At 49.5% G+C, this 23,905-nt stretch overlaps 1 protein-coding gene and 1 pseudogene across 1 annotated transcript in view; both read right to left on the reverse strand.

Annotated features, from left to right (window-relative positions):
* The window catches only part of LOC135057133 (oocyte zinc finger protein XlCOF7.1-like), a 352,188-nt gene that overhangs the window by 189,433 nt on the left and 138,850 nt on the right, over window positions 1–23,905 (reverse strand). The gene's annotated exons all lie outside the window — the stretch shown is intronic.
* On the reverse strand, window positions 22,699–22,816 carry LOC134896611 (5S ribosomal RNA; annotated as a pseudogene).

Below are 23,905 nucleotides of genomic sequence, written 5' to 3' on the forward strand. Positions count from 1 at the left end.
CAACCTTAGGAAGGAACTGTTGACGAGTCCTGAGTTCCGCCCTATCTTCATGGAAGACCAGATAGGGACTTTTACAGGACAAAGCCCCCAATTCCGACACACGTCGTGCAGAAGCCAAGGCCAACAAAGTTACCGCCTTCCACGTGAGAAACTTGATTTTAGCCTCCTGTAGAGGCACAAACCAATCCGATTGCAGGAACTGCAACACCATATCACGATTCCAGGGTGCCGTTGGCTCCACAAAAGGAGGCTGGATGTCCAGAACCCCTTTCAAAAATGTCTGAACCTAAGGAAGGACAGCAAATTGTTTCTGGAAGAAAATGGATAAAGCTGAGATCTGGACCTTGATGAAACCCAATCGCAGGTCCATATCCACACTTGCTTGCAGGAAAAGGAGAAACCGTCGAAGTTGAAACTCCACCGCAGGAAATTTCTTGGATTCACACCAAGACACATATATTTTCCAAATTCGGTGGTAATGTTTAGACGTTACCCCCTTCCTAGCCTGTATCAGGGTAGGAATAACCTCGCTCGAAATACCCTTCCGAGCTAAGATCTGGCGCTCAACCGCCATTCCGTCAAACGTAGTCGTGGTAAGCCTTGATAAGTGAACGGCCCCTGCAGTAGAAGATCCTCCAGAAGAGGTAGAGGCCTTGGATCTTTCAGCAGTAGATCCAGCAGATCCGCATACCAAGCCCTCCTTGGCCAGTCTGGTGCAATGAGGATTGTCAGAACCTTTGTTCTTTTTACAAGTTGTAGAACTTTTGGAATTAGAGGAAGTGGAGGGAACACATACACTGACGGGAACACCCACGGTGTTACTAGTGCGTCCACCGCCACTGCCTGTGGGTCTCTCGACCTGGAACAGTACCTCCACAGCTTCTTATTGAGGCGGGAGGCCATCATGTCAATGTGAGGAACCCCCACCAACCGGTTACCTCCTCGAACACCTCCGGGTGGAGGCCCCACTCACCTGGATGGAGATCGTGTCTGCTGAGGAAGTCCGCTTCCCAGATGTCTACTCCCGGAATGAAGATTGCCGACATCGCTAGAGCGTGCCTTTCTGCCCAGAAAAGGATTCTTGCCACCTCTGACATTGCAGCCATGCTCTTTGTTCCGCCTTATCGGTTTATGTAGGCCACTGTGGTCACGTTGTCCGACTGCACCTGAACAGCCCGATCCTGCAGAAAGTGTGCTGCTTGAAGAAGGCCGTTGTATACGTCTGTTAGCTCCAGGATGTGTATCGAAAGAAGGGATTGTTGACTTGATCACCCTCCTTGGAAGGTTTCCCCTTGAGTGACTGCTCCCCAACCTCTTAGACTTGCATCCGTGGTCAGAAGGATCCAGTCCTGAACCCCGAACCTTCGGCCCTCCAGAAGGTGAGGCAGCTGCAGCCACCAGAGGAGTGAAATCCTTGCTTTCGGCGACAGACGTATCCTCTGGTGCATGTGTAGGTGAGATCCCGACCACTGGTCCAGGAGATCCAGTTGAAAGGACCGAGCATGAAACCTTCCGTACTGCAGAGCCTCATAGGAGGCAACCATCTTCCCCAGAAGACGGATGCACTGATGAACCGATACCCGGGTAGGCTTCAAGACATCCCAGACCATTGACAGTGTCACCAATGCTTTCTCCATTGACAGAAACACCCTCTGCACCTCCGTGTCGAGGATCATACCCAAGGAAAGACAGATGAGACTTGGGAAGGTTCAGGATCCAACCGTGCTCCCTGAGCAGATGCGTCGTGAGAGCAATGGACCATAACAACCTTTCACTGGACGACGCCTTGATCAGCAGATCGTCCAGATATGGAATTATGTTCACCCCCTGCTTGCAGAGGAGAACCATCATCTCTGCCATCACCTTGGTGAAGACCCTCTGTGCTGTAGAGAGACCAAATGGCAGTGCTTGAAACTGATCGTGATCGTCTAACAGTGCAAACCTGAGATAAGCCTGATGCGGCGACCAAATCCAGGGACACCAGGAACTCCCCCTCCACCAGAACTGAGATCACTGCTCTCAGAGACTCCATTTTGAACTTGAAATCCTTCAGATAAGGGTTCAGCGACTTCAAGTTCAAAATTGGCCTGACCGAACCATCTGGTTTTGGTACCACAAAAAGGTTCGAATAGTAACCCTTGTTCAGCTGATGAGGCGGAACTGGAACAACGACTTCTGACATTACCAATTTTTTTATGGCGCCCAGAAGGATTCCAGGCCTGACATGAAGAATCGGTGAGGTGGAAGAGTTTGAAACTCCAGCCTGTACCCCTGGGACACAATATCCAGTACCCAGGGATCTAGGCTGGACGACATCCAGATGAGGCTGAAATGTCGGAGTCTCGCTCCCACCTGACCGGCCTCCAGGCTGTGCGGTCCACCGTCATGCTGCAGATTTTGAGGCACCAGAAGCAGGCTACTGGTCCTTGGAACCTGCAGGTGCAGGTTTCTTGGATTTGATTCAACCACCTCTAAAGAAGGTGTGAGAGGGTTTGTTTTTTCTAGTCCTAGCGGACTGATGTGACCCAGCGTCAAAAGCACACTCTCCTATTTCAGATGACAAGTGATCTGCCCACTTTTCAATAGCGCTACTCACCCATGCCGATGCCACGCCCGGCCTGAGCAGTGTACCCGTAGTGACATAAATAGATTTCAAGGTAGTTTCCTGCTTACGATCGGAAGGATCTTTAAGTGCTGTAGTGTCCGGGGACGGTAGCGCCACCTTCTTTGACAAACGCGCCAGGCTTTGTCCACCGTAGGGGAGGATTCCCACCGTAAACTATCCCCCGAGGGAAATGGATACGCCATAGAAATCCTCCTGGGAATCAGTAGTCTCTTCTCAGGAGATTCCCAAGCTTTTTCAAAAAGAGCGTTCAGTTCATGAGAGGGAGGAAACATTACCTCAGGTTTCTTTCCCTTAAACATACAGACCCTTGTCTCAGGAACAGCGGGGTCTTCTGTGATATGTAACACTCCTTTTATTGCCACAATCATGTACTGAATACTCTTAGCCACCTTAGGATGTAACTTGGCATCATTATAGTCGACACTGGAGTCGGAATCCGTGTCGTTATCTGTGTCTGCTATCTGGGTAAATTAATGTTTCTGGGACCTAAGGGGGTTTGAGATTGTGACAAAACATCTCCCATGGATTGTCTCCATGCTTGGTTCTGAGCCTCAGATTTGTCCAACCTCTTGTGCAACAAAGCCACACTTGTATTTAAAACACTCCACATCTTTACCCAATCAGCAGTCGGCGGTGCCGACGGAGTCACTCCCTCATTCTGTTCAGCCCCCACCACAGCCTACTCCTGGGAAGAGCATTCAGCCTCAGACATGTCGACACACGCGTACCGACACCCACAAACACACTGGGCTATAGGGGACAGACCCACGGTAAGGCCTTCAGAGAGACAGAGAGGGAGTTTGCCAGCTCACACCCAGCGCCTCACCGGTCTGAATGAATTAAATAATGCCCCAGACCTATAAGCGCTTTTATATAATAGTAACCAACACCAAATTGCGGTGCCCCCCCCCCCCCTCCCTTGTTTTGTGCACCCTGTTACTTGTGACAGCATTGAAGGGTCAGGAGCAGCATCTCTGCAGCAAGCTGTGGAGATAAAATGGCGCTGGTTAGAGCTGGAGGACGAAGCCCCGCCCCCTCAATGGCGCGCTTGTGTCCCGCTTTTCTTTATACTGGCAGGGGTCTGTATACAGTGCCTATGCACTGTATACCAACTTGCCAGTCTCAGTTAGAGGTTTTATTGCTGCCCAGGGCGCCCCCCCTGCGCCCTGCACCCATGTAGTGCCTTGTGTGTGTGGGAGCAATGTCGCGCAGCGCGACCACTGCGTGGTACCTCAAGGAAGAACAGAAGTCTTCTGCCGCCTCTGAAGTCTTCTTGCTTCTGCTACTCACCCGGCTTCTTACTTCAGGCTCTGTGAGGGGGACAGCGACGCGGCTCCGGGAACGAACAGCTAGGCTATACCAAGTGATCAGACCCTCTGGAGCTAATGGTGTCCAGTAGCCTAAGAAGCAGAGCCCTTGAACTCACAGAAGTAGGTCTGCTTCTCTCCCTCAGTCCCACGAAGCAGGGAGCCTGTTGCCAGCAGTGCTGCCTGAAAATAATAAACCTAACAAACAGTATTTTTTAGAGAAACTCTGTAGAGCTCCCCTAGTGTGTGACCCAGTCTCCTCTGGGCATAGAATCTAACTGTAAGAGGGGCATAGACGGAGGAGCCAGTTCACGCCCATTAAAGTCTTAAAGTGCCCATGTCTCCTGCGGATCCCATCTATACCCCATGGTCCTTTTGGAGTCCCCAGCATCCTCTAGGACGTAGGAGAAAGGAATTTAATACCTACCGGTAATTCCTTTTCTCGTACTCCGTAGTGGATACTGTGGAACTGTACCTTCATAGGGGTATAGATCGAGTCCACTGGAGCCCGGCACTTTAAAACCTGTAGTGTGTGTGTGTGTCCATGTGTGTGCTGGCTCCTCCCCTCTATGCCCCACCTATCAGACTCAGTCTATGAAAACTGTGCCCGAGGAGACGGACATACCACGAGAGAAGGAATAAATACAACAGCGGTGAGGCAACAAGCCAACACACAACCCTACAAAAAGGAGGGCGCTAACCAGAACAGAGGATAGCAACACCAACCTAACCAGGATAGCACAGCTATCCCAACAACATAATGGGACTGCAACGGCGGACCAACCAAATACTTACTCAAGTAAGCAGGAATCGCAGCACTGAGGCGGACGCCCAGTATCCACGACGGACTACGAGAAAAGGAATTACCGGTAGGTATTAAATTCATATTTTCTCTAACGTCCTAGTGGATTCTGGGGAACTGGAAAGTCCCAAAGCTCCCAAACGGGTGGGAGAGTTCTGAGACCCCTGTAAAACCGCCTGACCAAACTGAAGGTCATCCCTGACCAAGGTGTCAAACCAATAAAATTTCACAAAAGTGTTCAAACCAGACCAAGTAGCAGCTCGGCACAACTTCAAGGCCAAGACACCCTGGGCAGCCGCCCAGGGCATGAACAGACGTCGGCAAAGGCAGAGCCGCCGAAGTATTGGCCTGTTGAATGGTCAACCTGAGCCAACGAGCAATGGATTGCTTGGAAGCCGGACGACCAATCTTGGTGGCATCATAAAGGACAAACAGCGAATCATATTTCCGATGAAGAGCCGTCCTCTTGACATAAATCTTCAGAGCCCTCTCCACATCCAAGGACTTTGGCCCAATGAAGCGTCGGAAAACACCTGAACCACAATGGGTTGATTGACATGAAGGACGGGTCCTGAATTCCGCCCTGTCTTCATGAAAAAACAAATAAGGGCTCTTCAGGATAAGGCCCTCAATTCAGAGACACGTCTTGCAGACGCCAACGCCAATAACATCACCGTTTTCCAGGTGTGAAATTTTAACTCCACCCTATGTCAGGATTCAAACCAATCCAAGTGAAGAAAGGACAGACCCACATTGAGATCCCATGGAGCCGTGGGAGGTACGAAGGGCGGTTTGCATATGAAGAACTCCTTTTAGGAAAATTTGTACTTCCGGCAACATGGAAAGTTGTTTCTGGAAGAAAATAGAGAGCGCCGAAATCTGGACTTTGATGGAGCCTAAACGTAGGCCCATATCCACTCCTGCTTGCAGAAAAAGTATAAACAACCAATTCTAAATTCTACTTTCACACCAGGAAACATACTTTTTCCAGATACGATGATAATGTTTTGATGTCACCATCTTCCTGGATTGGACCATGGTAGAAATAACCCGGGAGGGAATACCTTTTCTTGCTAGAATCTCCCTCTCCCTCTCAACTTCCAAGCCGTCAAATGTAGCCGCTGTAAGACTGGATAGACGAACTGACCTTGTTGAAGAAGATCCTTTTGGAGCGGTAGAGGCCAGGGATCCTCCAGAGCCATGGTTAGGAGGTCCGAGTACCACGCCCGTTGAGGCCAAACCGGGGCAATTAGAATTGCTTGAACGCTTTACCTTCTTAGTAATTTTAGAACCCTTGGGATTAGCGGTAGAGGAGGGAACAGGTACACAAACTGGTACGTCCAAAGCACTGTCAGCGCGCACACTGCTACAGCCTGCGGATCTCTCATTCTGGAACAGTAATGGCATAGCTTCTTGTTGAGACAAGAAGCCGTCAGCTCTATCTGCGGACAGCCCCACCGGTGAATTAACTGTTGAAATACCAAGGGATGATGTAGGCCCCATTCCCCCTGATGGAGGTCGTGTCTGCTGAGGAAGTCCGCATCCCAGTTGTCCACTCCATGAATATGGCTGAGATGGCCCTTGCATTGGCCTCCGCCCAGAGGAGGCATTTGACAATTCTCGCATCGCTGCTCTGCTTCTTGTTCCCTTGTTAGTTTATGTACCGCCGTGGAGTTGTCCGATTGAACATGGATCGCCCGATTCCTCAGGAGATGGGAAGCTTGCAGAAGGGCATTGTAAACTGCCCTGAGTTCCAGGATGTTTATCGGCAGAGTATATTCCTGACTTGACCATATCCCCTGGAACTGGGCCCGTTGGGTCACAGCCCCCCCAACCCCAGAGGCTAGCATCCGTTGTTAATAGAATCCATGATTGGATATTGAAAATCCTGCCTTCTACCAGGTGAGGAACTTGTAGCCACCATAATAGAAAAATCCAGGCTTTCGGAAATAAGTTCACCTCTTGATTCATGTGAAGGTGAGACCCCGGCCATTTGTCCAGCAGATCTAGCTGAAATGGCCAGGTATGAAATCTGCCGTATTGGATTGCCTCGTAAGCGGGCAACCATCTTGTCCACCAAACGTATGCAAAGATGTATGGACACCTTGCAAGGATGGAGCACTTAGCGGACCAAAGTCTGGATAGCCAAGGGCTTGTCAATCGGAAGAAACACCTTTTCAGACACTGTATCCAGTATAATTCACAGGAATTAGAGACGTTGGGTCGGATCCAGGTGAGATTACTGAAGGTTAGGATCCACCCATGATCCGTAAGCAGGCGAGTTGTCAGAACGATGCTGTGCAATAGACGCACCCTGGACATAGCCTTTATCAGGAGATTGTACAAGTAAGGGACTGTGTTGACTCCCATCCTGCGCAGTGGCAGCCTCATCTCCGCCATGACTTTGGTGAAGACCCTTGGAGCTGTGGATAGGCCAAAGGGCAAGGCCTGAAACTGGAAATGGTCGTCCAAGATGGCAAACCTGAGGTAAGCCTGATGAGGGGCCACATGGGAATATGTAGGTAAGCATCCTTGACATCTAGGGATACCAAGAATTCCCCCTCCTCCAGACCGGACACCACTGCCCGCAGGGATTCCATCTTGAATTTGAACACCCGCAGATACGGGTTTAGAGACTTCAGGTTTAAGATGAGTTGCACCGAACCGTCCGTTTTGGAACAACAAAAAGACTGGAGAAAACCCCTTGTTTGTGTAACGGAGGAGGTACTGGAACCACCACCCCTGTCCGCAAAAGTTTTTGAATGGCCTCTTGCAAGGTAACTTTTGCAGCGGGCAGAATTGGTAAGCCCGATTTGAAAAATCTGTGAGGAGGAAGAGCATTAAATTCCAGCCGGTATCCCTGGGAAATGAGATCCCACACCCAAGGATCCCGGCAGGACTTCGACCACACATGTGCATTTGCAGGTTTACGGGAATTACCAAGAGATCCCCTCAGAGTGGTGAAGACTCCTCGGCCCCTGCCTCTGAACCTTGCTACGCGAAAGGACTGCAAGGAGGGTGGAGCGGCCGGCGGCAAATAGGTAGACTTATCCGCCATTGCCTGGGAAAGCAGGTGGCACAGCCGACGGCAGATAGGTAGACTTGCCCGCCATTGACTGGGAAATCCATTTATTTAATTTGTCCCCAAACAAGGCATCACCTGTAAAGGGAAGATTTTCTACACCCTTTTCGGAATCAGCATCACCTGACCACTGACGCAACCACAGAGCTCTGCGTGCCGAAACTGCCATAGCGGTAGTACAGCCATTTATCTTACACAATTCCTGTATAGCCTCGCTCATAAAATTTGCAGCAACCTGTATGTTTTGCAGTAGAGTAATGAACTCATCCTGGGGCAGATTAATCCATTAATAATATTATCGGACCACTTGACCATTGTCCTGGAAAATCCACCCACAAACTATTGTGGGGCACTGTGCTACACCCGCTGCCATATAAATTGCCTTGACAGTGGTCAACCGACTCTTTTAGGGATATAGCCCCTGGCACCGGCAGTACCAATTTCTTAGACAGCCTGGACGTATCCACTGACGGGGGTTTTCCCATACCTTCTTCAGCTGGGAGGGGAAAGGTAGCTAAAAACCTCTGAGTAATTTTACATTTCTTATCAGGGTTTAACCATACTTCCCTAGCCAGGGAGTATAACTCTTTAGACACAGGAAAAGTTGCTGAGGTCTTTGGTCTTACATATCCGGTTCTGACTCCTGATCCGGAGTGTGAAGAACCTCTCTTACCGCAAAAATGAGGGCCTCCACCCCTGGAGAAAAAGAGAGCTGTCCTCATCCATATCATCATCCACATCGGGCGGATCAGAATCAGACTTGAGCACCTGTGGCAGTGAGCGTTTATGTGAAACCAACAGAGGGGGCTGAAAAGCCTTTCTGGTATCTGCTGCTTTTGCCATAGAATCAATAGACTGTTTTAACACCTGTCTCTACTTTTTAGCTGCAGCTAAATCTAAATTAAGATTCTGAATCATGATTTAAAGGTATCAAGCCAGTCGGGTGCCTGTGAACTGTGTCCCTGAGGAGATAAGGAACATTGCTCACACATGAGGGACCCCACTGATGAAGGGGTAGAGTTACAAGCAGCACACATAACCATGTCAACAGACATCTTGACACAACTGTAATACAGTGCAGCTCACTGGAAAACACCCCCACACAGACCCTAGAGAGCCCCTGGAGTGACACTGAGGAACGGAGACCAGCACACAGAACACAGCGTGTGAAATTATGTGTATAACCTGATAAAAGTGCAGTGGCCCTATCAGCATATCCTGGGTTACATTACTGGAGCACTGACAGATAAAGGGCGCCCAGTCACAGCACAACATCCCCCTATCCCGGTTTCTGTATTTTGTCAGAAGTATATAAACACACACATAGATACACTTTGTGAATTTTTAGCAAATTAAAAACCTAAACTCGGAGCGCTGTAATAATAGCGTAATATGACATGGTATTATTTTGTGGCTAAGCCTCTTACCCATGAAGCCACGCCCCTACATTTTGGTTGTGTGTGCACTGGCCCTGTCTTAAATATTGGGGGGGGGGAGCCGATGCCGTTTCTTGCACACAACGCTCTACGGCACTGATATATACTGTATACTTAGTGATTTGTTGGCAACAAAGAACTAAACTCTGATATCTGTTTTCTGAGACTGTGAAAATGAAGGTCTCTCAGAATTGCTCCTAGTTTAGGCCATTATCTCCGGTGGGAGCATTGGGATCATTATCTCAGGCTGGGGTCACCGTCTGTCTGATGCGTCTCCGCTGTGAGAGCTTCAAGTGTCAGACTGACCCTAGAATTAGATCTAGAATATAATGTAATATTATAACAGTCAGGCTGACGGGACTACACAGACACAGAGCCGAGAGCGCCCCGTTATAGCTGGGACTGGCTCCCTCACTGATTCCCTGACAAAGGCAAAACGCATGGTGCCAGGACAATAGGGGGTCATGTGCGCACACCACACAGCACGCCTCCGCCGCCCTCACTGCTATAACATGGGGCATGCTCTGCTTTATTTCTGCCTCCTGTCATAGAGTCATAACCCCGCACTGCCCCCACTGCAATCCCCTATTGGAGCCACAGTTTTATATATATATATATATATATATATAGGGTAATGCCTGCCTGCGCTCACTGAGAGGCGGATATGTTACACGTGACATACAGAACACCACAGGCCGCTCCCCTTGTATAATAATTATAACAGGACACTACAGGCCGCTCCGCCTGTATAATAATAATAATAGGACACCAAAGCCTGCTCTCCCTGTATAATAATAAAAGGACACTACATGACACTCCGCCTGTATAATAAGAACAACAGGAAACTACAGGACACTCCGCCTGTATAATAATGACAGGACACCACAGGCTGCTCCCCCTGTATAGTAGGACCCCATTACCTGCTTTTGCGGACGACGGACTCCCGCTGGACGGAAACCCGGAAGTTGCCGCGAAAGAAAAAACTCTCTTCCTGTGTGTGGACCGCAGAGGCCGGAAGTGAATTGGAACGCACAGGCCGAAAGTGAGGTGTGATTGGCAGGAGAACACAAGCTGCTTCCTCCTCAGTGACCGGCCAAACTGACGTTCGTATCCCCGGCCCCGGCCTCAGCACAGGGAGAGGGCGCGGGTCCCTCACATGGCAGTGTGACAGGCGCTGGGGGCAGGCAGGGAGGTGTGAGAGAGGGCGGGTACCCGTGCAGCTGCTGCAGGACACAGAGCAAGGGCTGCATAGGTGCAATGCTTTCTGTGTGTATATCCAGAGATAGATGTACAGGGCGCCGGCACATCTGCAGCGCAGCCTCATCCGGGGGTGGTGGACGGGGAGCGCTGCTCTCATGGTGCCGGGGTGGTCTGTGCTCCATGTCCCAGAAATCTGCGCATCGTGTCGGGGCGTCTGTTACTCATGCCACTGCCCAGGCATCTGTGCGTCATGCAGGGTCGCCTGTGCACCATGTCCCAGTGTCGGCGCATGTCAGAAAAGGGCGTCTGCATCATGTCCAGCCATCTGTGCGTTGTGTCTGTGCGTCATGCCACTGCCCATCCCTTACAGACTTGACGCTTCCCTCATGTACCCCAGGGACGTGCAGTCAGGGGAGGCAGTGCCTCCCCTGTCATTAATGATTAAAATAATATAAAGAAGATACTTATGACACATACTCTATGTCATAAGTATCTCCTTTATATTAATGTAATCCATATCCCTGTCTAAATGGGGTTGGGAGGCACCGATCGTGGTGCCTTCCGGTCAAATAGGGAAAGGTATGGGGGGCGGGAGCGGGCGGGGCCTAGCAATGGGCATTAAAAGCCCATTGAAATAACATAGGAAAGCAGCACCATTAGAGGTGCCACTTTCACACAGGGACGTGCTTTCAACCTATGAAAGCACGTCCCTGTCAGTGAGGCCACAGTGATTGGCCAGCGGATCTGTCACTGGATCCGCTGTCAATCACTGTGTGGGCGCGGCGGAGGAGATGCGTGTGTCGGCGGAGGTGTAAGCGCCGGTAGGCTGCAGAGGGCGGGTGGCGGCAGAGGTGCGGGCGGCGGCGATGCAGAGTTTGGCAGCGGAGCGGTAAACCATTTCAAAAATGGCACCTCAGCGTAATTTTTTTAATTGAAGATGGCCGCCGCGAGCCAATCACGGCTCGCCGCGTCATCGCTCCACCCCCTCTGGCTGACTTATATAAGTCAGCGCGAGGGAGCGGCTGTCAGTCCCATGGTGGAGGAGGAGCGGAGAAGAGCTCCTGAAGGCTGAAGACGCCGGAAGTCCTGGATGAGCGGCGGCTATGCAAAAGAGCTTAGCAGCCGCCGCCCACCAGGTGAAGACGCTGGAAGTCCTGGGGAAGGCTGCCATGCAATAGAGCTTAAAGGATGCCGCCTCCCAGGTGAAGACGCTGGAAGCCCTGGGGAGGTGGCGCCACCCAGGTGAAGATGCCGGAAGCCCTGGGGAGGTGGCGGCCATGCAAAAGAGCTTAAAGGCCGCCGCCCCCAGGTAAAGACTGTGTGGTTGTTTTTATTTTAATATTTTCTTTACAGGTGGACAACAGGTGCCAGCAGGCCACCTGTGTCCGGGCATGCTGGCACTTGTGGTTCTCCAAGTGCCAGCATGCTGGGGCAGGCTTGCTGGGACCTGTAGGCCACCTGTAAAGAACAATACTAACAATGAACCCCGCACCCACAGCCACCAGGGGTGAGGGGCATAGCACTGGGCTATCAGCCCAATGCTGGTTATTGCTCGAGAGGGCGACCCCATTTACATTTTTTGGGGTCCCCACTTCTGAGGAATACCAGCACTGGGCTGACTAGTTTTGGGGGGGGTCAGATTAATGCTATGGCAGGGGGACCCCATACCGAGTGTCTCCCCTGCTATGGCATTACCCCCACTTTTTTTTTCATGCTATTGTGTGGGGCAGGGGGAGATTGTTAGCTACTTGTGCCTCCCCAGCCACTGACGTCACTGCACGCCACTGATGTACCCTCCTATGACTGGATGCGCCAAGTGATCACAGATTGGTTTTGAGTCTCATGGGACCTGGGCCAATGCAAGATCACTTACCGTCATCAACTGCCTGTTACTGACTCCACCCACTGCGCAGTTTCTTCAACGCGGCACCTGGAAGCACGTTTCTACTTACTCTGTTACCACCGGCACCTGATACCACTGGCTGCTGTGTATGTGTAGACATGCTGCTGCCACACCTCCTGACTGGTGCTGGTTATCCCCCACTGGTCACTGGCGCGGACAAGGCCCTGCACGGAATCTGCTAAGGGTTCAAGCCTTCCACGTCTAGCCTGAATCCAAGCTCCAGAGCTGGCTGTGTTGGCCATCTTTTCCTCTGCCTTCCCATGCTACTCTCATTTAGGAGGCTGCATGGGAAGGCATTTCATTTTTCTGAGAGGGGTCTGGGGGGACCCAGCAGCCCACATAGAGCTCCGGATTACCTCTAGACCCCCAGGGAAAAGAGTAAATACATTTACACATATAATTATTTTGTGCACATTACACCACAGCACTGTAGTTCAGGACATGCGGTCCCAGCTCAGTGCTGCACATACATTTTATTATACATTTGTACATATTTATGAATTTATTTATGAACAGTTTCTTATATAGCGCAGCATATTCCGTTGCGCTTTACAATTAGAACAACAGTTATAGAACAAAACTGGGCAAAGACAGACAGACATAGAGGTAGGAGGCCCTGCTCGCAAGCTTGCAATCTATAGGGAAATAGGCATTGATACACAAGGATAGATGCTAGCTGTTACATAATGGTTCCCCAGATTGCTAGGTTCTTAGTGGGTTGTATGATATGATCACCCAGCAATGTTGGAAGACAAAATGTGATGTTATGTGGACTGTACAGAGAGGATGTAACTGGATAGGGAAGCATTGAAGGTTAAGTGGGTGGGTCTGGAATTTTAATATGCTTGTCTGAAGAGATGAGTTTTCAGGGAACATTTAAAGGTTTGGAGACTAGAGGAGAGTCTTATTGTGCGTGAGAGGGCATTTCACAGAGTAGGTGAAGCCCGGGTAAAGTCCTGTAATTTTGACTGGGAACAGGTAATACATGTGGATGAGAGACGCAGATCTTGTGCAGAGCGGAGAGGTCTGGTAGGGAGATATTTTGAGATTAGTGAGGAGATGTATGATGGTGCAGTTTGGGTAATAGCCAAGTATGTAAGTAAAAGTATTTTATATTTGACACGGTAGAATAACGGTAACCAATGGAGGGACTGACAGAGCGGATCAGTAGACAAAGAACGTCTAGCAAGGAAGATTAGCGTTGCAGCTGCATTTAAAATGGATTGTAGTGGTGAGAGCCTATGTTTGGGAAGACCAGTCAGGAGACTATTACAATAATCAATGCGGGAAATGATGAGAGCATGGATTAGCGTTTTTGCAGTGTCTTGTGTAAGATAAGGGCGTATTTTGGATATGTTTTTAAGGTGTACGTAATATGATTTAGAGACAGATTGAATGTGTGGAACAAACGACAGTTCAGAGTCAAGGATGACACCTAGGCAGCGAGCTTGTGGGGTAATATAATTATAAGAATAATAAGAATTTACTCACCGGTAATTCTATTTCTCGTAGTCCGTAGTGGATGCTGGGGACTCCGTAAGGACCATGGGGAATAGACGGGCTCCACAGGAGACAGGGCACTCTAAAGAAAGATTTAGGACTATCTGGTGTGCACTGGCTCCTCCCCCTATGACCCTCCTCCAAGCCTCAGATAGGACACTGTGCCCGGAAGAGCTGACACAATAAGGAAGGATTTTGAATCCCGGGTAAGACTCATACCAGCCACACCAATCACACCATATAACTCGTGATAGGAACCCCGGTTAACAGTATAATAACAACGGAGCCTCTGAATAGATGGCTCGCAACAACAACCCGATTTGTGTAACAATAACTATTTACAAGTATTGCAGACAATCCGCACTTGGGATGGGCGCCCAGCATCCACTACGGACTACGAGAAATAGAATTACCGGTGAGTAAATTCTTATTTTCTCTGACGTCCTAGTGGATGCTGGGGACTCCGTAAGGACCATGGGGATTATACCAAAGCTCCCAAACGGGCGGGAGAGTGCGGATGACTCTGCAGCACCGAATGAGAGAACTCCAGGTCCTCCTCAGCCAGGGTATCAAATTTATAAAATTTAGCAAACGTGTTTGCCCCTGACCAAGTAGCAGCTCGGCAAAGTTGTAAAGCAGAGACCCCTTCGGCAGCCGCCCAAGATGAGCCCACCTTCCTTGTGGAATGGGCTTTAACAGATTTAGGCTGCGGTAGTCCCACCGCAGAATGCGCCAGCTGAATAGTGCTACAAATCCAGCGCGCGATAGTCTGCTTAGAAGCAGGTGCACCCAGCTTGTTGGGTGCATAGAGAATAAACAGCGAGTCAGTTTTCCTGACTCCAGCCGTCCTAGAAACATAAATTTTCAGGGCCCTGACTACGTCCAGTAACTTGGAATCCTCCAAGTCCCTAGTAGCCGCAGGCACCAGAATAGGTTGGTTCAAATGAAAAGCTGATACCACCTTCGGGAGAAACTGAGGACGAGTCCTCAACTCTGCCCTATCCATATGGAAAATCAGATAAGGGCTTTTACAGGACATAGCCGCCAATTCTGACACACGTCTGACCGAAGCCAGAGCCAACAGCATAACCACTTTCCACGTGAGATACTTAAAATCCACAGTCTTAAGTGGCTCAAACCAATGTGATTTCAGGAACTCCAAAACCACATTTAGATTCCAAGGTGCCACTGGGGGCACAAAAGGAGGCTGAATATGCAGAACTCCCTTGACAAAGATCTGAACTTCAGGCAGTGAAGCCAGTTCTTTCTGGAAGAAAATCGACAGGGCCGAGATCTGGACCTTAATGGACCCCAATTTGAGGCCCAACATCATCCCTGCTTGCAGGAATCGACCCAGGTGAAATTCCTCCGTTGGGGCCTTCTTGGCCTCACACCAAGCAACATACTTCCGCCAAATGCGGTGATAATGTTTTGCGGTGACATCCTTTCTGGCTCCGGAATGCCTTTTTCCTTTAGGATCCGGTGTTCAACCGCCATGCCGTCAAACGTAGCCGCGGTAAGTCTTGGAACAGACAGGGTCCCTGCTGCAGCAGGTCTTGTCTGAGCGGCAGAGGCCAAGGGTCCTCTGCAAGCATCTCTTGAAGTTCCGGGTACCAAGCTCTTCTTGGCCAATCCGGAACCACGAGTATAGTTTTCACTCCTCGCCTTCTTATTATTCTCAGTACCTTGGGAATGAGAGGCAGAGGAGGAAACACATAAACCGACTGGTACACCCACGGTGTCACTAGAGCATCCACAGCGATCGCCTGAGGGTCCCTTGACCTGGCACAATATCTTTTTAGCTTTTTGTTGAGGCGGGACGCCATCATGTCCACCTGTGGTCTTTCCCAACGGGTTACCAGCATTTGGAAGACTTCTGGATGAAGTCCCCATTCTCCCAGGTGGAGGTCATGCCTGCTGAGGAAGTCTGCTTCCCAGTTGTCCACTCCCGGAATGAACACTGCTGTCAGTGCTAACACATGATTCTCTGCCCATCGGAGAATCCTTGTGGCTTCTGCCATTGCCCTCCTGCTTCTTGTGCAGCCCTGTCTGTTTACATGGGCGACCGCCGTGATGTTGTCTGATTGGATCAGTACCGGCTGGTTCTGAAGCAGGGGCCTGGCTTGGCTTAGGGCATTGTAAATGGCCCTTAGCTCCAGAATATTTATGTGAAGCGAAATTTCCTGATTTGACCACAGTCCTTGGACATTTCTTCCCTGTGTGACTGCACCCCAGCCCCGAAGGCTGGCATCCGTGGTCACCAGGACCCAGTCCTGTATTCCGAATCTGCGGCCCTCTAGTAGATGAGCCCTCTGCAGCCACCACAGCAGCGACACTCTTGTTCTTGCCGACAGGGTTATCCGCTGTTGCATCTGGAGATGGGACCCGGACCATTTGTCCAACAGGTCCCACTGGAAAGTCCTTACGTGGAACCTACCGAATGGAATTGCTTCGTATGAAGCTACCATTTTTCCCAGGACTCGTGTGCATTGATGTATCGACACCTGACCCGGTTTTAGGATGTCTCTGACTAGAGATGACAATTCCTCGGCTTTTTACACTGGACGAAACACTCTTTTCTGGTCTGTGTCCAGAATCATTCCCAGGAACAGAAGACGTGTCGTCGGGACCAGCTGTGACTTTGGAATATTGAGAATCCAGCCGTGCTGTTGTAGCACTTCCCGAGAAAGTGCTACCCCCACTACCAACTTCTCCTTGGACCTCGCCTTTATCAGGAGATCATCCAAGTACGGATAATTAACACTCCTCTCTTGCGAAGGAGTATCATCATTTCGGCCATTACCTTGGTAAAGACCCTCGGTGCCGTTGATAACCCAAACGGCAGCGTCTGGAACTGATAGTGACAGTCCTGTACCACAAATCTGAGGTACTCCTGGTGAGGAGGGTAAATGGGGACATGCAGGTACGCATCCTTGATGTCCAGGGAGACCATGTAATTCCCCTCTTCCAGGCTCGCAATAACCGCCCTGAGCGATTCCATCTTGAACTTGAACCTTTTGATATAAGTGTTCAAGGATTTTAAATTTAAGATGGGTCTCACCGAACCGTCCGGTTTCGGTACCACAAACATTGTGGAATAGTAACCCTTTCCTTGCTGAAGGAGGGGTACCTTTACAATCACTTGCTGTGAATACAGTTTTTGAATAGCCACCAACACCGCCTCCTTGGCAGAGGGAGTTGCCGGTAAGGCAGATTTTAGGAAACGGCGGAGGGGAGACGTCTCAAATTCCAGCCTGTACCCCTGAGATACTACTTGAAGGACCCAGGGATCCACTTGTGAGAGAGCCCACTGAGTGCTGAAATTTCTGAGACGGGCCCCCACCGTTCCCGGATCCGCCTGAGCAGCCCCAGCGTCATGCTGTGGACTTACCGGACGCGGGGGAGGACTTCTGCTCTTGGGAACTAGCTGTGTGCTGCAGCTTTTTTCCTCTACCTTTGCCTCTCGGCAAAAAGGATGAGCCTCTAGCCCTCTTGCTTTTCTGGGGCCGAAAGGACTGTACCTGATAATACGATGCTTTCTTTTGCTGTGGGGTAGCCTGTGGCAAAAAGGTCTATTTTCCAGCAGTAGCTGTGGACACAAGGTCCGAAAGACCCTTACCAAATAGTTCTACCCCCTTATAGGGCAAAACTTCCATGTGCCGTTTTGAGTCGGCATCGCCCGACCATTGCCGAGTCCATAACCCCCTTCTGGCGGCAATGGACATAGCGCTTATTTTTGATGCCAGCCGGCAAATATCCCTCTGTGCATCACGCATGTATAAGACAGCGTCTTTTATATGCTCTATCGTCAGCAAAATATTGTCCCTATCCATAGTATCAATATTATCCGACAGGGAATCTGACCATGCAGCAGCAGCACTGCACATCCAAACTGATGCAATCGCTGGTCGCAATATAATGCCCGTGTGTGTGTATATAGCTTTAAGGGTAGTTCCTGCTTTCTATCAGCAGGTTCCTTTAGGGCGGCCGTATCCGGAGACGGTAGTGCCACCTTTTTTGATAAGCGTGTCAGCGCCTTATCTACCCTAGGGGGTGTTATCCAACGTGACCTATCCTCTGGCGGGAAAGGGTACGCTGCCAATAACCGTTTAGAATTATCAATTTCTTATCGGGGGAAGTCCACGCTTCCTCACACACCTCATTTAATTCCTCAGATGCAGGAAAAACTACAGGTAGCTTTTTCTCACCAAACATAATACCCTTTTTTGTGGTACCTGGGTTATTATCAGAAATGTGTAAAACATTTTTCATTGCCTCAATCATGTAACGGGTGGACCTATTGGAGGGTACACTAGTCTCATCGTCGTCGACACTGGAGTCGGTATCCGTGTCGACATCTGTGTCTGTCACCTGAGGTAGCGGGCGTTTTAAAGTCCCTGATGACATTTAAGACGCTGGAACAGGCACAAGCTGAGTAGCCGGCTGTCCTATGTCGTCAAACCTTTTGTGTAAGGAGTTGACACTGTCACGTAATTCCTTCCATAAGTCCATCCACACAGGTGTCGACCCCGCAGGGGGTGACATCACATTCACAGGCATTTGCTCGGCCTCCACATCATTTTCCTCATCATACATGTCGACACAGCAGTACCGACACACAGACACACAGGGAATGCTCTGACAGAGGACAGGACCCCACAAAGCCCTTTGGGGAGACAGAGGGAGAGTATGCCAGCACACACCAGAGCGCTATATACCACAGGGATATCACCTATAGAAGTGTTTTCCCCTTATAGCTGCATATAAATCTTATGCTGCGCCTAATTTGTGCCCCCCCCCCCCTCTCTTTTTTACCCTTTTCTGTAGTGCAGGACTGCAGGGGAGAGCCAGAGAGCGATCCTTTCAGCGGAGCTGTGAGGGAAAATGGCGCCAGTGTGCTGAGGGAGATGGCTCCGCCCCTTTTTCGGCAGGCTTTCTCCCGCTATTTTAATATGTCTGGCAGGGGTTAATATACACCTATATAGCCCCTGGGGCTATATAGGCTATATATGGTGTTAGTTTGCCAGCCAAGGTGTTAATATTGCTGCTCAGGGCGCCCCCCCAGCGCCCTGCACCCATCAGTGACCGCAGTGTGTGGTGTGCATGAGGAGCAATGGCGCACAGCTGCAGTGCTGTGCGCTACCTTGGAGAAAACAGAAGTCTTCAGCCGCCGATTTTCCGGACCTTCTTGCTTCTGGCTCTGTAAGGGGGACGGCAGCGCGGCTCCGGGAACGGACGACGAGGTCGGGTCCTGTGTGCGATCCCTCTGGAGCTAATGGTGTCCAGTAGCCTAAGAAGCCCAAGCTACCACCACTTAGGTAGGTTCGCTTCTTCTCCCCTTAGTCCCTCGGTGCAGTGAGCCTGTTGCCAGCAGGTCTCACTGTAAAATAAAAAACCTAAACTATACTTTCTTCCTAGGAACTCAGGAGAGCCCCTAGTGTGCATCCAGCTCAGCCGGGCACAGAAATCTAACTAAGGCTTGGAGGAGGGTCATAGGGGGAGGAGCCAGTGCACACCAGATAGTCCTAAATCTTTCTTTAGAGTGCCCAGTCTCCTGCGGAGCCGTCTATTCCCCATGGTCCTTACGGAGTCCCCAGCATCCACTAGGACGTCAGAGAAATATATGTTTCCAGGACGGCTGGAGTGTTAGGGTCTCCTGCCCTGTGCTGCCACGTCGTCATGGCAACCGGGAGACAAGGGCTAGCGGAGTAACCTGAGCGCAGCTGATACTCCGGTTCGGGTCTTTTGCTGTGCAGTGGTTACAGGCAGGGGATCCGGTGCTGTGTTTTGTGCTCACAGTCTGTGAGGTCTGAGGGGGGCGTGGACAGCACCTGCTTTATAAGGCCCCTTCTCAGGTTAAGCAGATGCTGCTGAATCTTTGTTGGTTAGTCAGTTCCTGAAAGTTAGCCAGTACTGTGTAGCTTTGTATTTGTTGTTGCTTACTGCAAATAGGCCTGGGGATTTGGTACTACACTCTGCCAATCCAGACCTAGCAGTAAGACTGGAGTCAGTCGTTTAGCCTGCTGGGGTTCTTTTGCTATTCTGTGAACCCAGCAGGTTTGTGGCTGTACTTTCAGACCTGCCTGCATAATCCTCTCTCACTGTGCAGGGCGTCCATGTGTTTAGTGGCAGTAAGCTGAACCTGGGCCCTGCAAGTGAGAATTAGGATTGTGGAGACTCTCCTTGTGTCTATTATTCCATCTCTGACCAAGGAGTTTACTGCCACACCCGTTGGTAACCCTTTAGGGTTTTGCTGTTGCCCTTAGCAACAGCATTTCGGGTTCTTTACGTAATAAAACACAACATCTTGCTTTTTCCATCTGAGCATTTCTAATACTAGGGAGACACCCAGTTTCTTAGCCTCTGAGCTTCTCTGTTCACTCTGTGTTGGTTTTGTTACCCTATCACCTTCTGTGTACGTTATGTCATATTTCCCAGTCTGTCTGTGAGCTCATTTGTTTTGCATCCCTCTCTGTTCAGACACCAGTACATTCCTGCAGGCACTGGTGTGCATAACAGTTCAAACACCAGTACATTCCTGCAGGCACTGGTGTGCATAACATATTCAGCAGCCCAATACTCCTGTTGAAATTTTGTGGGAATATGGAGCATACCCCTCAAAATACGTTGCAACAGGTGGTCGATCAGGTGCAGGTCCTGACTCGTCAATTTAAAGATTTGTCCATTAAAATGCACACCTCCCAGGCCGCTGGCGGAGCTCCCGCAGCAGCAGCATCATCAGGGGTTAAGGAGCCGAAAGTAAATCTTCCGGATCGTTTTTCTGGAGATCGCTCGCAGTTCTTTTGTTTCAAGGAGAGCTGCAAGTTATATTTCCAGCTTAGGCCTCAGTCTTCTGGGTCAGAGATTCAGCGGGTGGGCATAGTGATTTCCTTGCTACAAGGAGACCCACAGGTCTGGGCATTTGGGTTGCAGCCTGACTGTCCGTCGCTTAAAAGTGTTGATGCTTTTTTTACGGCACTGGGCATGTTGTATGATGACCCTGACAAGACGGCCTCAGCCGAGGCTCAGATTTCAATCCTTAAGCAAGGGCGAAGGCCAGTTGAGGTTTACTGTACGGAGTTTCGGAGGTTGGCCCATGATACCCAGTGGAATGACCCAGCCCTGAGACACCAGTACCGAAGAGGTCTTTCTAACCAGATAAAAGACCAACTGGTACAATATCCCTTGCCTGATAGCTTGGATCAGCTCATGCAGTTATCCATCCGGGTGGATAGACGGCTGAGAGAGCGTAGGCTTGAAAGGGAGACCGAGGTTTCCTTCTTTCCCAAGGGAACCTCAGACTCTGAGGAATTTTCCGAGGAGCCTATGCAGATGGGGGCTACCCGCCTCTCCTCGCGTGAGAAGACGCGGAGGAGACAGCAGGGGTTGTGTTTGTACTGTGGGAATAAGGGTCATGTGGTAGTATCATGCCCAGAAAAGCCGGAAAACTTCAGGGCCTGAGGGTGATGGGAAATATCCTGTCAGGCCAGAAGTCAGAATTTCCCAAGAAGACTTTTATCATTCCGGTGACCTTGAAGATCCTCGGTCAAACTGTCAAGACTGAGGCCTTTGTGGACAGTGGGGCCGACGGGGTTTTTATGGACCGCCAATTCGCCCTGAAACACTCTGTTTCCTTAGTACCCTTGGCGTCGGAAATTGAGATTTGTGGGTTAAACGGGGAACCATTATCCCAGGGTAAAATTACCTCTTGCACTAGCCAGATTTCTTTGTTTATTGGAGCCACACACTCTGAAAAATTGTCCTTTTATGTGACTGTCTGTACTTTTGCCCCATTGGTGTTGGGGTTACCCTGGTTAAGGGCCCACAATCCTCAATTTGACTGGGTCTCTGGGGAGATTCTTAGTTGGGGTACTGATTGTTTCAGGAGTTGCTTGAGCCTTCCAGTCAGGCTCTCGCAGCTAGGATTGCCAGGGTGTTAAAGAACATATATTTTGTGGAACCGCACCAGATGATTGTTATTGCTAGCACATAGAAATAAATATAAACAATGACGGACCAATGTACATGCAGTTGTTGGGTAGATATAGAACTGCTAATGATTGGCGGTGCTCCCAGGAATTTTGTAGGTTATACTACAATTGAAAAGGACAAGAGGGAAAGACAAAAAACCCTTGTTTGGGAGCACTCATTTGAAAAATAATAAGAATGATATGTATAATGAGAAAAATTAAGACATAACCTTTAATTTAATCCTTGAATAAAAAGAGAAAAAAATAGAAAAATATTAAGGCTCGTGTGTGTAAGAATCTTGTTTAACCTTTTTAGCAAATGAGGTACAAAATGAAAAAAACGGTGAAAATATCAGTGCAGTAGTAAAAGATACCAGTTGGTCTATTTGGAATACAGGGTATCTAGAAGGTCACTGTAATAGCCTAAATTGTGGATATCAAAGATGAAAGCAGTATGCACAAATATTGGATTGAATCAAAATAAATCTCGAAGAGAAACGTTGAAAAAAGTGAAGCACGGACTGTGATCAGACTTCCCTTAGTAGAAGGGGGAGGGATGGTTGGGGAGTTAAATGTGGTGGGGTCAGAAGTACTGGGCCCACTGTACCTGGTATTCTCAGGAGGTTTCCTGTCCTGGTACTGGCCAGGCCATACCCGACTTGCTTCCGAGATCGAAGAGGAATCGGGCGTATTCAGGGTAGTAAGACAGTGGGCCGTGAAAAAATATTAAAACGGGAAGAAAAAAGGGGGGCGAGACACTTGAATTTTCTGTACTCTGGTGAGTCAATACCACGATGGTCTGAGATAGTTTTCACAGATAGGAGAGTGTGTGTAAGAGGGTTTTGTAGAATATACAATTTTCTCTTAAAAGTGGCCCACTGCACCTGGTATTCTCAGGAGGTTCCCCTTCCCAATACTGACCAGGCCATACCTGCTTAGCTTCCGAGATTGGACAGGATCGGGCGTATTCAGGATAGTATGGCCGTGGGCCGCTAATAAGGGGGAACAGGGGGTCACACTCTCCTTGCTGTATTTCACATATCCCTGCACAAATAGCAGTGGTATTTACAGAAAGGAGTATCGGGGAGTCTGCGAGTGCAGAATTGCTGATAAATGGAAGAAAAATCCACAGTACAATAATGTGAGTTCAAAGCTGGCTCACAAGGGTATTTTAGAACATATGTTGTGCAATATAGCTTATTCCAAGCATGAATTTGTTTGCTGAGTGGGGGAAACCCACAATGCAAATTGTGAGCTCAAGGCTGGCTCACCAGAATTACTAAATGTGAAAAAATTCCTTATTTCTAGGAAAAAATAATGATGCAATACAAATGAAAACATATGTAAGTAAGTAGCTGCATACAGATTATAGAGCTCAAGGCTGGCTCATAAATAAAAGCATAAATGCAATCTCTTGAGAACTAACATGTCAGAGTCTTAAATGCTGAGAGTCTTAATTACTGCTAATCATACAAAACAGAAAAGGTGATAATAACACAATAATGTGCATACTTGATATAAAGGCTGTAAGTGATATCCATGGGCGGGGGAGTAATAAGATGAAGTGTACAATCCTATTAATTCTTTTTAGCGCTGCTCGTTTTGCTATAAAAATTTAAATGCAGGGAGCAGGTTATGTGGTGAAACAAGTCCTGAATGAACTGGGGTATATTACCGCTGCCGCACTGCGTGCGGCCAGTGTATTCCAGGGATCCACCAACGAACGTTCCCCCGCTGACAGTGAGAGACGCGGGCGCCCGCTTCCGGGTTGGGCGTTGCCGCGATGACGTCACCGAAGGACGTCTTTCTCCTCGACGTACGTTTCACCGGGGTGGGCTTGGTCACGAGAGCCTCTCTCTGTTGCTCTCCAGTGGCCGGTATATGAGTACTGGGCTAACCAATGGAATTGTTGCTGAGGTGATAGATGTATGGTTGAGCCAATGGGGTAATTGCGGGGGTGACAAGTGCGGCCATTTTGGAGAAGGGAAAGGGCTGATAGGAATGAAAAGAGAGTAGGGAAAGGGAGGAAAATGAATGTGCTAAGGCGGAAGTGAATGAGTAAAGGTGGTATGACAATGG

This window comes from Pseudophryne corroboree, chromosome 3, assembly GCF_028390025.1.
Source record: "Pseudophryne corroboree isolate aPseCor3 chromosome 3, aPseCor3.hap2, whole genome shotgun sequence".
Classification (NCBI taxonomy): Eukaryota; Metazoa; Chordata; class Amphibia; order Anura; family Myobatrachidae; genus Pseudophryne; species Pseudophryne corroboree.